This window comes from Triticum dicoccoides, chromosome 2B (genome assembly GCF_002162155.2).
Source record: "Triticum dicoccoides isolate Atlit2015 ecotype Zavitan chromosome 2B, WEW_v2.0, whole genome shotgun sequence".
NCBI classification, from domain to species: domain Eukaryota; kingdom Viridiplantae; phylum Streptophyta; class Magnoliopsida; order Poales; family Poaceae; genus Triticum; species Triticum dicoccoides.
Window position 1 is genome coordinate 144,884,084 of NC_041383.1, and position 18,585 is coordinate 144,902,668.

An 18,585-nucleotide genomic window follows, 5' to 3' on the forward strand; every position below is an offset into this window, starting at 1 on the left:
AGAGAAGTCATTCTCTCCCCCAAACACCAACACACGAGCACATTAACACCCCTCTCTCTTGTAAAGTCCGAACCCCAACATAGGTCTCTATCACTTTTTCTCTCGGGCATGCACACATCTCTTCCCTCACTCTCTAGGTCTCCCGCTATCTCTCTTACCCAAGAACACACACTATGTAGAGTGTATATTTCCCATACACACAAAACGTCGCCCCAAACGTCTATCTCCCTAGTTACGTGGTTCTCGCGCACTCACCTCACACACCACTCCCACTGCAAACAAGCACACTTTGTCTCCTTATGCATAACTCTCCTCTTTCTATCTCTCCCACATGCGGACCTGCCCCAGCTCCTTCCCTATATACATATATGTCGTGACTCTTTGCATAGCTCCCTAATGTATAATCGTTCTCGATTTTGCACATTGTTCTCTACACCATCTATTCTAGATCTCTCATGAAGTCCCTATCACACACACGATGACTCGCTTCCCTTGCGTCTCTATTCATAGGCCAATTTCGGACAACATCAACATTGTCTCCCTATCTATACGCCATTTATGGACACAAACGACCCCTCTCGCCCCCTCTCTTCCTCTCTCTCTCTCTCTCTCTCTCTCTCTCTCTCTCTCTCTGTCGCTAGCTCTCTCTTTCTCTCGCTCTCACACCCCTCTCCCACACACACACTCGATGTCTCTTCCAAATAGTCTGCTCCCCCCGCCCGCACCTGTGCTATCTCGCTACTACACATGTCACACCATTCCCCCTTCCCTTATACTAGGTTTACATCATCAGTGGTCTCTCTACTCCACATACACTCTCTCCCTCTGACACACAAACACGTGCACAAACACACACAGACATGCACAAACACCCATTTATCTGGATCATCATCTCTCCTCATGTCCGCACGTGTATCTCACACACTCACTCTCTAATTATGTATATGTGTCTCCACGTTACACAACACAAAGCCCCATGTACATGTCTCTCTCTATCCTCCACACACATAGACACAAAGAATCTGTTATCATTGCCTCAGTCTCTAACATATCACACACGCACACTGTCTCTCTCTCTCTCGCAAACATGCTCAACAAGGGTTTCCCCATGAATAACTTACCGTCTATTCATCAACAGTCGTGGCAGTACGGCGAACACGAGATGTGAAAAAGAATAAATCTACACGTGCTTAGACCACCTAGTATGACTACTAGGACTAGAGCAAGCCAAAAAGCGCGCCGCCGTCACCCCCTCCTTGTCGGCGACGGGAAAAATCTTTGTTTTACACAGTCGAGAAGTCATTATGCTAAGGCCCCACATGCCGAGGCGTTGAATAGAATGTAGATGCTAGTTTACGGAAGCAAGTTCGATAATACGTTTGTATCTCCATACTTATATTTCTTCTCTTATAAAAAACCGAGTTGGTGATGATGGTACGTGTGCCATCTTGCAATATAGACTGTCCGATCTATATCTGACAGATGGAAATTAAACAAAAAGATACCCGCTCCCCTCTCCACATTTGCAGACAAGGCCTTCCCTCGTTCATCCTTATCTCCAACAAACCTCATTGTTGAGCAATTAAGAAAGGAAGCCTCTGGAACAAACTGGCCTGGTGGTCGCTGCCGGCGTCGTCAATCCCCATGCCTCCACTCAGTCCGACCACCAACCACCACCACACCCCACTCCTCTTCACCTTATCTCATATTTCTCGAGATATCATTAGTTTTTACACATGGGATTACTCCCGCAAGGGTCAATCACAACAAGTGTTTTATAAAAAAATGCATCTTGATGTTCCGTGCAATGCACGGATCTTGCTAGTACTCCTACACAAGATTAAGTTGGTGATGCTGGTGTGTCTACCATCCGTCGTTTCTGACCATTAGATCTACATCTAACGATTGTGAGGTAAGTTGTTGCCTTTTCTCACCAACATCCCACTTGTCTACCAATTTGCAGAAAAACCCATAATTAGTATCTTAAAACCAACCACATCCCTCCCTGACCTCACCAAAACAGCCCAAGGAATATATTCTAATTGAAACATAATATATCTCTAGTGACATATGTATATCAAAATTAGAGTGTTTTGTACCAAGTTTGTGAATAAGTATTATTCTAATTATGATTCGTTGCAACGGACATGAACATTGCTAGTATTTCCAACCATGCATTTTTCCCTAGTATTCCATAGTTTCGAGTTTTCCATCAAGATATTAGTCACTCATGGTTGATATTTACTTTCAATCATGTACACATATGCACTATGTAACTAGCCTTGCTTATTGGCTTCCAAAGCTTAACTTTCACTCCTACTTACAATATGTAGAGTATTTAACAAAAAACTACCACTTTCAACCAGCCCTAGGAAGAATCTATTGTACTAAAAATAGCAAAAACATACCCAAAATTTCTTAATCCACGCCAAAAACTACCTAGTACTCCTACCGATTAGGTTCGTTTAAACCCATTTATGACAGGGTTGGCCCACACGTCCGTGCTGACGAGGCAGCTTAAACCAACACATTTTGTTTGACGGTTGACACGAGGGACCCACATCTGACCTTCTATCCTATTATTCCCCCTCAAATCATTATTTTTCCTGAACATTACTTCAAACAGTACTAATGCGTGTTCGTCGGTGGCGCCGGTGATGAGCGAGTTGGCCGCCGCTTCGCCGGACGGGCCAGACGCCGCGCTGGCCTCCGCACGGGTTGGCAGGCTGGCCCGAGCGTGACTCAAGAGCGAGCAAGCCGCCGTGCTGGCCTTCGCTCGAGCCAGATGGCTGGCCTTAGCGCGGCGCGCGCGAGCAAGCCGCCGCGCTGCCATGCCAATCTAGCTAGGAAACCTTGCAGACAAGCAGCTGGACGGAGCTATCTTGGCTAGCTAGCGGCCACGAGCGCCGGACAGAGATGGCATCTGGGCTGCCGCAACATGGGCTCCGCACTGCCGACGGTTTTGACCTCGCCTTCTGCCAGCGGCAGTAGCTACATCCCATGGCCGAGGATGACTAGGTGGACGGGCCAGAGGTAGGAGGTCACTCGAGGATTTTTGTTGGTAAGAGCATGTACAATGGTTGATAAGGTAGTCTTATCTTAAGTCTGCCACGTATGCAAGTGGTAGTAGTTTCTTGGCATTTTAGTGGTTTCTTGCATTATTAGAGCAAGTACAATAGAGCTGAGTCAGCGGGCTATAAGAAATAAACTAGTATATTTCTGCTTAGTTGGAGGAAAGTGAAGAGGAGAGAGAATGTAAGCGGGCTCTTCGTGAAGAGCCAGCTCTAGCACGTGCTCCTAGGCACTTTGTGAGAATGAGAAGTGGGCCACATAATAAAAAAGTAGTACACTCTTTTGATCTATTATTGTACATGTTGGCTATAAGATGGGCTGTAGATGACATGGCACTGGCTTATAGCCAGCAGCTGGCTATACTATTAACCATGCTCTTAGGGGTTTCTTGTCAGGAACAATGTACGTACTACTAGCGACAAAAGGCGATTCTAGGTTGCATTGTACTCCAACGAGTACTACTAGTGGTCGTGGGAGTGTATACCTCGTTTTGTGGGTTCGATCCCGGCCAAATGCATGGCGGCCTTTAAAAAAAATAGTACTACTACACTTTGCTGCGAGCCAATATTTTACACGGGTAGTTTGATTTGAAGTCAAACGGACGTGCGGCCCCACAATCTGGGTGCACTGGACAGCCTAGCCACGTGAACGGGTTTTCCTTCCCAGCATCCCGTGGCTCGCGTGCTCGCCCTAGCCGCACCTTGCTTGCAGCTTCCAGCTAGTAGCATATTTAAACTAGCGCCTCACAATTAAGCCCAAGGAGCCGGAAAAGCCTGGCGGGGCATTGAGAACTGTGCAATATGGCTCTATACGTAAAGTGCTCTACTACTACTCTGTAGCTTGTGGCGTTGCACGCATGGACTTCACTCCATTATCGGCTCTACTATAAAAGAAATTCCTCTTGACGTGTTTTTTTTGAAACGGAGGCAAAAGCTTTGCTTCATCTCATTCATAAAGGAGCAACTACTAACAAAGTTCGACGAGATCCATTACACCTCCACAAATGGAAGCGAAAAGCCTAGTCTCACTGTATCAAATAACTCAAATGTTCTGCCCCCGTAGTAACTGTCGCTGATAAAGTGGCTGCTAGTGTGTGCGTGAGAGGAGCGGCTGAGTAGGCCAGCTACGTTAGAGGAGCGGCTGAATAGAGCACCGAGAGTACCCACTAGGCCACTACGCAGGTGTACTTCCCCTGCATTGATAGTATAGCGATGGTTCTAGAGAACAGTAGTACCCTCCACTTCCAACTGTAGCTCCTTGGCCCTGAGATTCAAGAGTCCAAAACTGGTGCACTATACTAGACTAGACTAGAAGTACAGTACATCACACTACTAGTTGAGAAAAGTAGTACTAGTACTGCTACAGTACGAGTACGTACTCCTCCGTCACATAATGTAAGACGTTTTTTGACACTAGTTGGCGTGTACAAAAAATGGCAAAAACATACCCAAAATTTCTTAATCCACGCCAAAAACTACTACCTAGTGCCAAAATTTTCTTACTAGTGCTATTATTTATAGTATAATCCAATCCCATAACGTTCCATAATGCTAGTACTAGTAGTAAATAATAGCCTCACCCCTTCGCTGAGGAACGATCTACAGTTGGAAGGGATGAGGCCCTGCGGTTACTACGCTCTTATCTCCTCCTCGCCAGTTCCCCTCCCCCCGAATAGAAGGCAGTTCGTCGCTGCTCCCATGGATTCGCCAGGCGGTTCTCCTCCTTGTCGGGGCTGGGAGACCTTGGACGACGATCCTCTGGGAGAAATCGCATGCTGCTCCGACGTCCTCACCGCCGCAAGACCCGGTGCTTCCTGCACCAACTTTTTCAAGACGCTACTTAAACATGCTTGGGAAAAAGCCATGCTTGTTGGTCTTCCATGCGTCCTCGAGGAGAAGGTTCTTCTATGGGACAATCCTTCGAACAGTCCACCGCTCCCTAGCCATGGTTGCACGTTGACTCCGCTAGAGTTGCCGATGTTGATAGGTAGTCGGATTTTGTCCGATGAGCAGGTCAGTAATGGAGTTTTATCATGTAGTACTTAGTTATTCCATTTCCATCCCGTAATTTCTCCGCTGCCCACCGTCTTATATATAGGTCTGGGTCGGTGCCAACGAAGATTGGCTTGCATACCTCCGGCCGGATACCACCATCATTTTGCAGAACATCCACAGCAGTGCGGCCGTTCTGGTAGACCCCTTATCCACCATTGGGATCGGCCTTCATGGTCACACAATCTACCACGATCCGACCGTCACCATCTACCCAGGTATTCCATTTTTTAACCCTCTTGCCTTCTCTTTCATTGTTGTACTAGTAGTATACTTTGTAGTACTAGTAGGAGTACTTTTTACCTTGGAGGACGCGTATAGCTAGCTAGGCTCTTGAAGACTTGAACCCACTAGCTGCCACCATTTTTGTTTTTCCATGTCTTACTATCTCATCCATGTAGCCAAGAGTGGATATATATAATAAGCCGGTTATTTTGCTTCCTCTATACCGGAGTAGTACTATTTGCTGCACAGTATTACTGACTGCCATATTTGAGCACAACATTATTATGCATGGACCTTGACTATGTACGTCACCATGTGTCCAGATCTGGGATGCCGCGTGTACCAGATGAACGACGCCGAGTTCGACCCCCGTGATGCTACGTGGGTGCCGAGGAACACTCTTGCAGAGTACTCGCTTTTCATCAGGGACAGCTACCCCATTGTGAAGCGGATGCCACCTTCCGTGCACGACACGGAAGGCCTGCCGTTCATGAAGCATGGTTGTGTCTTCAGTGCGCACCACCGGATGAACTACATGCTGGGACACGCTATCCCTGATTTATGCCGATTCAGCTTGGATGAGTCTCCATCGTGTGGAACCGGACTAGAAAGCCGCGACAATGATTCCCGTTGCCCACCGCTATGGATCGTGCCATCCATGAAGAACACCTGGGACTGGAACCTGGAGGAGGACATGTAGCCCATCTATAACGTGTAAGTGGAGTACGGTAATTGTGAACGGTAGTGCTGTGAATATATGTAGACTAGTCGTGCACAAATTTATCACATGAATTGGAGATGAACTTGTGTAGCATACTGACATTTGTCCTTTAGAATTTATTACTAGTAAATGTGTTATTTGTACGTGCAACTTGTGTGATTGTTGCACGGGCTCCAACACGCTCTTTGAGAAAAAAAGGTGGCACAGCTTTGGATATACGTGGCGTGGCGGCATCATACAGTAGCATCGTTCGCTATAGTTGTAGTACACTCCTACTAGGACGACAACTCCTATAAAACCTTGTGCTTGGCTCTTTGCCTCTTTGGGAGGTTCAACAGTCCGTACTCGTGTGAACCTTGCACTTGGCTCTTCGCCTCTTCGGAAGGTCCAACAATGATGATACTATAGTACAATATGCTTCTGGCAATCTGACACCGATTGAACTGCTGCACGTCCACCGCGAGGGCGAGGGAGAGGGAGAGGGAGAGGGCGCTGTATTCAAAACCCTCTCCTTGTCCTGCGAACCACCGCGCGTGTGGGCGAGGGAGAGGTGTAGTAAGCCAGCTTCTCCTCGTTCGGTGAGTTGACGGGACACATCAAAGCAGTACTAGTACTAGTAGTAGTCCATATTGCGCCCTTTCCGATTAATATGACTTAATTTGAAACGAGAAAAATACACTGGCGGTCAACGTATGTAACAATACGCTCTTTACGGTCACTATATATAGTTTTGCGGTGATTATACGATCACTAGCTCATCGTAGAGCTCCGTATTGCACCCTACTGACCAGCCACATAGTCGACGTGGCACTTTGTTGACTGGTTAAATTGTCACCTGGTTTCTGGGTCCCGCCTGTCAGTTGGCAAAGCAAAGAAAACAGTTAAACAAAACTTTACGCAGGCGCGACATGAGTCCAACCCTTGCGCGCGAATCACCCTGGCTGTGTATGTGAGTGCATGCACATGTCCTCCCTCGGTCTTCCAACAAAGAGTGTACATAGGCTATAAAACAAAGAGTGTAGTACATGATGTACATCTACACTTCCAATGCATTTAGCCTTTAATCTAAATCGATATTGATTGACTAATGCACCAACTTGTGCTATAGGTATAGGCTACATGTCTATCCTTAATTACAGCATGCAACAGCCTTCATTTAATCTTCTTATCTCAATGGTCGCATGCACACATAAGTCTGCTACTTTTGGGCGTTAATTATGCCCTGGTTAATGTGTAAATCTCTAAATGTACAGTCTTTCACGGACGTAGGGAGTAGGTTGAGCACTTGAGCGTGAGCGTGTGTGTTGCGTCGTGTGCTGTGTACCGCATGGGTGCATGAGTGTTGCGTGCGTCCATGTGTACGTGTGAGTGTTGCATGTTGCATGCATGCATGCATGCATGGGGCTTACTCCCTCCCATTGACATGTTCATATTTCAAGCTTCCTTTGTTCCCTCCATATGGTGATACTCCCTTTGTTCCCAAATAGTACGGAGTAAAAGCCTCCCTCTGTTCCCAAATACAGAGTATTTGTCTTTCTACAAATTTCAACAAGTGACTAGGTACGGAGCAAAATGAGTGAAGTGAGCGTAGAGGCATAGGGATACTGTAGAAAGGAAGTCCTCGTGATCCATTATTCCCCATCTCGGTCAGAGAGAACTATTCAACTAGTCTTCGCAGTGAAGTGACAATACACGCTGCAGCAGATGGGACACGTAATTAATAAGCTGAACTAGCATGTTGGTGTTACTAAATCAGCCTTACCTAGTACTGCCATCATGTTTGCCAATAGAGCACGCTTTCGCCTCTGTCCTCCATTAACTGACATATGGGCCCTGTTCTGGTAGACCCACATGTCATCAGTGTAACTATTTACACTCCAAAAGACGGTATATCCTGGTAGTAGTACTAGTAGAATTGAGATTGAATGCACTTTCTTCCCCGTCTTCCATACTTCTTCCTCCTCTCTTCTTCTTCCTCCTCTCTTCCCCATCGTCGGCCGCACACCATTTACCCCCGCTCACTGCTCGCCCGCCCGCGCCATCTTCCTTGGTAGCTCGCGCGTACCATATCCCCCCGCTCACTGCTCGGCCACACGAGGAGAAGCTTCTTCGCTCGCCCGCCCGAATCACTTCCCCGCTGGCTCGCAGGCACCGAAAACCCCAATGGAAGAACTGACTGACACGCAAAGCCGCGATTGGAATTCCCTCCCCGATGTTCTCTTGGAGCAGATCTGTAGTCATATGGACCTACTCAACACCGTCCGTCTGGCCGCATGCTCGGTGTCTTTGTACCGTCTACTCGTCTACAACCGGCCGGCTCTTTTCAAGACACCCTGCTTGCTGATGCCCGATCCTCGCAGGTGGCCCAGACACCGACTTGACGATCCTACGGAGGTTGCCGTGGTGCCCCTCGACATGCTACCACTACCCGTCCACCTGTCCTTCATGCACGACCACTACTGGGCGAGCATGAAGGCCAACTGGATAGTCCTCATCCACCACACCGGTAGTCCGTGGCATCTCTTGGATATCTACACCCAGTGAGAGATCACCCTTCCATCGTTGGATACTGCCGCCATCGAGCCTCGCGGCCCGCCGGACACTCCTGCCTACTATGCACGAGACGCGTCAAGCTTTTGGCTCGACCTCTGTTTGCAGAAAGTTGTAGTCTGCGAAGTGCCCACACCATCAGAAGACTACATGGATTACAAGCTCATTGCCTTGTTCAACATGGGATTAGTCTATCTGGAATCCGGTCGCCATACATGGTTATGGCTCATCATCAATCCTGGTGAGGCAACATTTCTGTCTGATGCTATAGTGCACGATGGCATCGTTTACGCGGTTGACGCACAGATTGACTGCCTATACTGGTGGAATCTATCGTCGTGTAATTGTTCTATCTCATCTCATCTTTACCTTATGAATACGACTGCCTGTTCATTTGTTACAAATTTAGAATGCATAGCATGTCTATAACCACATCATTGCTATATGTTCCTCTCATTTCCTAGATTTTTATGACCACACATATTATTGTTAGAGTTGATATGAGAACAATTGGCATCTAATGATTGTTAGAATACATATTATGAGCATAACATCATGATTGCTATATGTTACTCTCGTTTACATGATTTTTATAACAACGCATGTTATTGCTTAGAGTTGATATGAGAACAGTAGTAGTAAGTGCTATGGTAGAATATGAGTAGGCGTTGTCATAGCTGTTTTCCTCTCATTGTTACATGATTTTTGAACCATGACATATTGCTAGAATGTGAAAGCCATTGGCTTATTTTTTTTTAACTTGGGGTATGATTATGACCACGACATTGCAATTCTCTCTCTATGATATGTGTCACTGTTATAATAATCTTAATTCCACACATACTCTGAACATGATTGTTTATTTTTGTCCTTTTGGTCTCCAATTTGAATTGTTGCGGCACACGCAAATGCGCTGGCCTTCGTGATTCCAGGACCTGGAATCATACCAGCCGATGGGTGGTGGTTTATCGCTTGTTCAGCTGATGGCGGTCATTTGATGCTCATTCGCACGTACCAAATTGACCAAACCATTACATCAAACCACATGCAGTACAATGCATGGGGCGTTCGTAACATTGATGGCTATGACTGCTTTGTGTTCGAGAAAGATCCCAGCTCCGTTGGGCCAGGCGTATTCAACTGGAGGCGGATTTACAGCCTCGGCAACAACTCCTTGTTCCTCGATCTCAATTATCCGATCATCCAACCAATCATCGATCATATCACCGGTGATGATTACTGTGCTATGCAACTTCCATTCGCGAGGGGGGCTGTGTTTACACATCATAGCATGGGTTTCATGAATCACCATATCCAGATATTCGTCGACACAGCTTGTTGCCAGATAATCTTCAGTGTGTGAAAGGCATCAAGCTTCCATGCGATGGATGGCTTTTGCAAATCCGACATGCGGCGATGTGGTTCATGCCAACAACAAATATGCACAACTTGATTCGTGCTGATATCTAGACTGAGTCATGTATTCTGCTACTGTAGCACGACCCTCTTTTGTTGGATATTATGCACTATTGTTAGTTTGAAGCACTCCTATGGTTTGAAGGATAGATACCTTCCTAGGATCAAGTGCATCCTAACTCACCTGCGTAGGATGTACTGATAATGATGATGGAGATGCTGTGCAAAAGCCATATATATATATATATATATATATATATATATATATAGTTAGGCTTCTAGTGCGTACTTGTTAGTTAAACCTATGTATAAATTGTGACACTAAATACGACTAGTAAGTAGTACAGTAGCAGTACTAGTATACGTTGGTCAAATTATTCATCATGTCCACACATTGAATTGACGTGACAACACGCTGCGCGTGAGGTGACACAAGAATCCCGGCGGCGTGTTCGGGTATTCTAGACTTCAGATTTGGAGTACCACTTATCTGTCGAAATCTTTCATCATTCACTTAAAATAGTCGATTGATCATACATTCAGTACCATATAACTAGAATTACCGATGCAAGTCGAAGAAGGATTGGCCGGTGCTGCCGGCTGGCGCCAAGTTCGATCCCACAGATCATGAGCTGATCGAGCACCTTGAGGCCAAAGTGAGTGCTGACATCGCAAGATTTCAATCTCTCATCGATTTGTTCATACCAACCATCGACAGCGAGCATGACATATGCTACACCCAACCTAAGAAACTTCCAGGTAAGACACCGATCGACCGTCTACTTGCACAAACATATTCCTTTGTTTATAGCTCTATTTTTCTTTTTAGACGCAGACCTGGTGAAGCAATTACAATTTGATAGTTAATAAAAAGTGAAACAAGTGACTGCAACATGCCAAAGATGTTTTGAAAATGCCAACTAGGTACACTAAAACCTGTATTCCACAATACTGCAGGTATCACACTGAGTGGCCTAAGGAAGCATTTCTTCTAGCGCAATACTAGGGCGTTCAAAAGGGGCACGTGGACGCGTTGCAAGATACAGTCAGAGTGCGGCATGCACGCGATGTGGCACAAGACCGGCAATACTTGCCGATGATGGTCAACGGCCGGCAGACGGGCAGCAAAAAAGGTTCTGTTGCTGCACACCAACAAGAACTTCGACCAACAGAGGACGAACTGGGTGATGCACCAGTACCACCTCAGGGACCTGGATCAAGAGAAGGAGCGGGAGCTGGTCCTCTGCAAGATTTTCTACCAGACGAACACTAGGGCCAGGAGTAAAAAGATTATAAGTTAGTTTGGTATTGATAGTTGTACTACCTTGTCGTCCGCAAGTTGGTATTGTTGTTAACGATCTTTTGGTATGAACTTGCATTTGCTTCCAACCATCATGCCGAGGGTCGACGTGGATATAAAGCTGAATCATTTGTTTCGAAACGAATTTTCAGGCACCTGATTTTTATTTGATGGGTAGCATAAGCACCCGCCGTTTGAATTCCCAGTTCTCCAATTTTTTTGAAACAAGTGCATGCACTTATTATCACGCTAAAAAACAATATCCGTGCTGCATCCCAGTTATCAGTCTGTACTTGCAGAATTCTCTCGTTTATTGAGCACGTATATTGTTTTTTCAGGTCAAGCAAGTTTCAACTGGGCTGTAGACTGCCCAGGGTTGGTTTTGTTTTTAACAGGCCCAGCCCATGACGACAACGGGGCACAAAGATCCAGAAGGTATCTACTGGCCTCTGGCCCGCGAGCGTTAGTTATATTTTGTCTTACAATATCCGCAGGCAGTTTTTTTACTGAATCAAACACACCGGCCAGTTCTATTTTCCTCTTGAAACACATGTCCTACATTCGTTTTCTAATCTCTACCTATAGTTTTACTAGTTCATATACACGTATCATTATATTGAAAACACATAAAATTCCCTTTTCATATTTACATCCTTATTTGTTGTTTTTCCCACCCAGCGCTGATTTTTTACCACTGGTTTTCCCTTAAACCAACTCAATTGTCCCATGTCGATTAATTACTCTTGCTATAAAACAGGCTCGTATTTTATCTTTCTTACCGTTTCGTAACTATGAGAACGAAAAGCAATTTCAAGCCCAGTCAATTTCAATAATTACAGGTTCTAGACCCAGAAAAAATAGACATATTCCTCAATTAACGCAAAAGTACAATTCCAATCGAAACTTAAGAAACAACAACCAAAATTTAAGAAACAACAACCGGAACAAAACAAAACGATTTTTTTGGCAAATCAATAAGTTCTTAAAAAAGGTTTATCATTTCGGGATTACAACAGTTTGGACTCCACCGAAATATGCAAAATAAGGTTGACCGTGGTCCTGGGCAGAAAATGGGCTGAAATAAATTACTTAAGAATTAGCAAATGGGCTGCAAATTATAAAAAATAGCAAATGGCTTTATGTTGTCTGCCACAGATTTGGAGGTAGACTTGTGGGCCTACTAAGTTCATGCGTACACAAGGTTTCTCAAAAAAGAAACTTAGTCAACAATCGACTCTACCAGCGTCAGACCGTTAGATGTCAATCTAACGGCAATCGTGCTTCTTCAGTCTCTGATCTTCCTGCCCCTGCCGCCCAAACCAGCGCCGTCGGAACCGCCTGCTCCCGCCTCCTGTGGCCGGCAGTGCTGGCGGGCAGGCATCACGGCCCCATCATACTCGCATCCCTGGCCTGTCCTGGAGGCGTCCCAAGGTGACATCCCGGACTCTAGGCGCATGGGGGGGCAAGACTCCCATGGGTTCTAATGACGGGGGCAGCAAGTTTGGCCCCCAGCCGAACACTGCGCCGGAACCTCCAGTGGTTTCGGACTCTGTCAGGCGTCCCGTCGCTAGGAGGGCCAAACCGTCCATGCCGACGGCCTCTGTCCATCCAGAGGCGTCGGACAACTTGCTCGAAGCGCTTCGTGGCGTTTCCATTGACGAAGAGCACCGCACTGTTATGAGTGCAGTGGTCAAGAAGTTTCAGTCCGCCAAAAGTGGACTGACTGAAGCCTGTGCCAGCCTCCTAACAGGCCTTGAGGTGTAATCAAATTATAAGAAAATGGTGCATCATAGACAATAGCCCCTGATGCTCTGTTTGTTGTTCAGAAAGAAAGGCCGAACAGAGGATCAAATAATAATTATAGGAGTCTAATCAGAATATGTCTATGTGAATAAGCAGGCTGCGGTACTGGCCACTGCCGCTCATACTGCGGAGGTCTCCGCACTGAAGCAGGACCTTGAGCGGTCTAAGGAAGAGCTCGGCCTTGCCAAGAGGCAGCTCGAAGAGAACAAAGGTAAGTGATACCCCGTCTATATGTTGATAAAGAAAAAGAAGGTGATTGTTAGATCATAGGATCGTCATGAATTTTCTAGGGGCCCCGACCGAAGTGGTGGCCCTGAAGAAGGCGCTGGCCGACGCGAAAAACAAAGCGGCAAAGGAGTACACCGAGCGCGAGAAGCAAGAGGCCCGAGTCAGCGAGGTTCAGCAAGAGCTCTAGGATTTGGCCAAGAAATACAAGTCCTTGGAGCATGACTCAAAGACGCAAGGGTCCGAGCTTTCTAAGGCCCTTGAGAACGCACAAAATGCCAATGCCGAAGCCCAAAAGGCCCTCCAGGAGATTCAGGCGGTCAAGAAGATAGCGGCGGGTAAGGCATTTATTATGCAAAGCAAGCATGCGAAGGAAACTTTCCTTTTACTTACCAGAATCCGGAGCTCTCCAAGAGCATTCGCAGATCTGCCCCACAGCGTATCAGATGCCGCAGAGTTCTATCGTGCTGAGGAAGGGAGCTCGACGGAGAAGTTGTTCTGGGCTCAGTATACTGGGACCGAACATCCGATGCCCTTGAGCGACCAGTTGAAGCAACTGGTCAAGCTTCACAAGGCGGCCGAACAGGCCATGAGGGTTCTAATAGTCCGGATGTGGCCAGGCGAGCCCCTGCCTGGCAGCTACTTCGGTCTGGTAAGGTGGCTTGTGAATGCCTGCCAATGTTTTGAAGTCATAAAGCGGTCCATCTGCATTGAGGGTGCGCGCAGGGCCTTTGCCCGGTCGAAAATGCATTGGGCGAAGATGGACGCTGAAAAGCTGGTGAAGGAGGGGCCGCCGGAGGGCAAGGAGCATCGCCACCCCGAAATGTATTATGACAGTGTCCTGAAGGGCGCTCGCCTTGTGGCGGAGGAATGTGCTAAGGATGTAATATTTGAATGAATCTACTCATGTGATCCTGTAATATGAAAAGTAGTTCATGTGCGCTATATAATGCTTGTTGATTTAAAATATTACCTTCTGTGCGGCCGTTTATAAAATCTGAGAGTTGGCAAGTCGTCGGCTTCTGCCCCCACGTAACTAGTACTGAGGTGTTCGGGATAAACCTGAGCACTCTTTATCCCAGTGTTGGGTCCTTCGAAGGAGGTGTTCAGCACAACGAACCAAGCAATCGGACTATAAAGCTATATCACTCTCACTTAGCCATAGAAGTGTACAATTTTAAATTTTTGCGAAGCCCCTAGTATTCGGAAGGCCGAACTTGGGGCGCTATATACGCCTAAATCGGACAAGGCCGACTCCTCGCCCGAAGCGGAAAAAATCTTTAAGGATTTGAGACCTCTCGAACAGCGGCCAGCTCTTGCCGCATAATGACAGTCAGTTTTCGGCTTTCTCTACCGAGGTGCTTGTCCGGAAGAACCAGGACACAATCGCAGTAGTTCTTCCAGTGCTACCTTAGCCGATATAGCGGAACGTAAGGTACCAAAACATGGGAGCCGGGCAAACCCAACTATTGACCCAAGACATGATTCGGAGCTGATGCATATAATGCTATAAGTTCGGGGTGGCGCACTGTCGATAGTGTTCGGACTTTTCTTGCCGTATTATGGAGTACAATGAAGCCCCTGGCGTACTAGACGTACCAGAATGTACGGGTGCAATGTGTCGCAAATAAGCAGACAAAGGAAAGATGAAGAAATGCAATAATAAGCTAACGCTGTATATTGTTATTAAGTGATACGTCAAAGCGTATGTATACAAATAGTGCAATAAGCAAAAAACAGGACTATTTGACATGTCCTATCCAAGGGCAAGCTACGTGTGGGTATGTAAAACAGGTATAGCGATCGTTATCAGAGACCACCTGAGGATTCCCTTGTACGTCAAAGCTTCTCGCTTCCTTGGTGCTTCCCTCCCATGATGGGTCCGTTAATCAGGCTATCATGAAGGGCTTCCGGAGAATAAGGTCCTGAAAGAAAGAAAAAGATAAAGATATACGGGCCCTGAGGCGGTTGAGCCGCATTGTGGGCCGTGCCATAGCCATGCCTCCGCCTATGCCCATGGTATTTTTAGTGCGTAGTTATGTACGTGTGGCACAAATTTCGTCGCTTGACTGGGACTTGGACGGAGGCCGAATTGATAGGCGAGCTCTGGACGTGCCAGGCGATCCTGTTGCAGGTTACTCCAGACTCGCTTGAAGGTGTCTGGGGGCTTCATCGCCGTATTGGCGGTTTGCCTTGAAAGGCTGCTTTGTACCTCTGCTGCGAGGGCCGCAGTGTGCTCCTCCGTCCGGAGAGAGCACTTTGTGTTTTCGTTAACTGTTATCACCCCGCGAGGTCCTGGCATTTTGAGCTTGAGGTATGCATAATGCGGTACCGCATTGAATCTAGCAAATGCGGTTCGTTCGAGCAATGCATGATAGCCACTGTAGAAGGGGACAATATCGAAGATTAATTCCTCGCTTCGGAAGTTGTCCGGAGATCCGAAGACCACTTCCGGTGTGATTGAGCCTGTGCAACAGGCCTCTACACCTGGTATGACACCTTTAAAGGTGGTTTTGGTGGGTTTTATCCTCAAGGGGTCTATACCCATTTTGCGCATTGTATCCTGATAGAGCAGGTTCAAGCTACTGCTAGCATCCATAAGGACTCGAGTGAGGTGAAATCCGTCAATGATGGGGTCAAGGACCAATGCGGCAGGACTGCCATGACGGATACTGGTGGGGTGGTCCCTGCGATCGAACGTGATCGGACAAGAGGACCATGGGTTGAACTTTGTTGCGACTGGCTCCATCGCATAGACGTCCCTTAGTGCACGCTTCCGTTCCCGCTTGGGGATATGGGTTGCGTATATCATGTTCACCGTTTTCACTTGGGGAGGAAATTTCTTCTGTCCTCCTGTGTTCGGCGGCTGGGGCTCCTCATCATCGTTGCTATGCGGCCCGTTTTCCTTATTTTTGGCGTTCAACTTGCCGACCTGTTTGAACACCTAGCATTCTCTGTTGGTGTGGTTGGCTGGCTTATCGGGGCTGCCGTGAATTTGACACGAGCGATCGAGTATGCGGACCAAACTAGACGGGCCCAGATTGCTTCTTTTGAATGGCTTCTTCCATTGACCGGATTTAGAGCCGCTGAATCCAGCATTAACTGCCGTGTCTTCGGCGCTGTTGCGGCGCTTGTGTTTGTTGCGACATAGTCTGCCGTTGCTATCTTTGGCGTCTGAATTGCCAGGGTTTCTTGATGTATTGTTGCTGCGAGCCAGCCACCTGTCCTTGCCCGCACAAAAGCGGGTCATGAGTGTCGTGAGGGCTTCCATATGACTTCGGCTTCTCTTGGCCGAGATGTCGGGCGAGCCACTCGTCACGGATGTTATGCTTAAATGCCGCTAAGGCCTCTGCATCCTAACAGTCGACAATTTGGTTCTTTTTAGTTAGGAACCGAGTCCAGAATTTGCTGGCTAATTCCCCCGGCTATTGGGTTATGTGACTCAAGTCATCAGCATCCTGTGGTTGCACATAAGTGCCCTGGAAATTGTCAAGGAATGCGTCTTCCAAGTTCTCCCAACTGCCGATGGAATTTGCCGCCAGGCTATTCAGCCAATGCCGAGCCGGCCCTTTGAGTTTTAGTGGGAGGTACTTGATGGCATGTAGATCATCACCGCGGGGCATGTGAATGTGGAGGAGGAAATCCTCGATCCATACCGCAGGGTCTATTGTACCATCATATGATTCAATGTTTACGGGTTTAAACCCTTCTGGGAATTCGTGATCCATTACTTCGTCAGTGAAGCATAGGGGGTGTGCGGTGCCTCTGTGCCAGGATATATCACGACGCAGTTCATATGAGTCTGGTCTGCTGTATTCGGCCCGGCCGGATTTGCTTTTAGTATATCCGGCGTGACGGTCATCGTCACGCGTTAGGGCACGCGCCCGTGATCCGTAGATTGATCTTGTATGTCCTGCTTTGTTTTCCAATACGTCTCGCAGGTCCTGCGTGTGGCCCCGGGCCTTGGCGTTTTTGTTTGATTGGTGACGGAGTGCGGGCTGGACTTCGGGCTGATATGTCGCTCTGTCTCGGCCACGAGGTGCCCGATCAGCCGCATCATATGCTGGTAGTGTAGGTTTTAATGCTTCCTCCTTGAGTTGGGGTAGCAACCTGCGTTTTGGGTAACGCTTGGTTGGGCGCTCGAGTTCGTATTCCTCGGCCGCCAGGACCTCAGTCCATCGATCCGCTAGCAGATCTTGATCAGCTTGAAGCTGTTGTTGCTTTTTCTTCAGGCTTTTTGTTGTGGCTATGAGCTGACGCTTGAAGTGCTCCTGCTCGACGGGATCCTCAGGCACGGTAAATTCTTTGTCGCCGAGGCTCACCTCGTCTTCGAAGAGAGGCATGTAATTGTCATCCTCTGATTCTCCGTCTGCTGCCTGTTCCTTAGGGCTAGCTCGCCCGTCCTCCTGCTCAAAACCTGGCTAGAGGGGATTGTCTTCGTCTTCGGCACTATCTGCAGCATTATTGTATCTTGTGCCGGTATCTCTGCTTTTGCTATGGCGGGGCTTAGAGCGGCGCCGCTAACGCTGGTGCTTGGGTTGCTTCTTGGAGGGATTATCCTCTGTTGCCTTATCGCAATCGCCTTCTTTGGGGGTGTCCACCATGTATATATCATATGATGAGGTGGCAGTCTAGCACCCTGTGGGCGGTGGTTCCTATTCGTCTCCTGCATCGTCATCCATACCGTCGATGTCTTCGGAGCCGAAATCGAGCTTGTTGGTTAAGTCATCGACAATGGCTATTAGGTGGGTGGTGGGTGGGGAACAAATTTCTTCATCGTCCGTTTCCCACTCAAGTCGGACATAGTTCGGCCAGGGGTCTCCTGACAAGGAGAGAGACCTTAATGAATTTAGCATGTCACCAAGGGGAGACTGCTGAAAGATATCCACGGAGGTGAACTCCATGATCGGTGCCCAATCAGATTCGATAGGCACGGACTTGAGCGGTTCGGAGGATGTGGCCGGGGATGAATCCATGGGTCCGATGACATGGGTCTCATAGGAGATGGAGTCAGTATTTGGCTCTATCACCGCTGAGTGTGCGGCCTCCGTGGCGGGGTCTATCCACCCGTCCTCGGATGGCACGTTCTGCTCCGGGTTAAGAGCCGGAGTAGCCGCAGGTGTGATCTCCCGAACACCGTCCGACGGCAGAGCTAAGTCACGCCCATCGTGACTGTGCGGTGCACCTGACATGGGCTCGAATCCGTCGAAGATCAAGTCTCC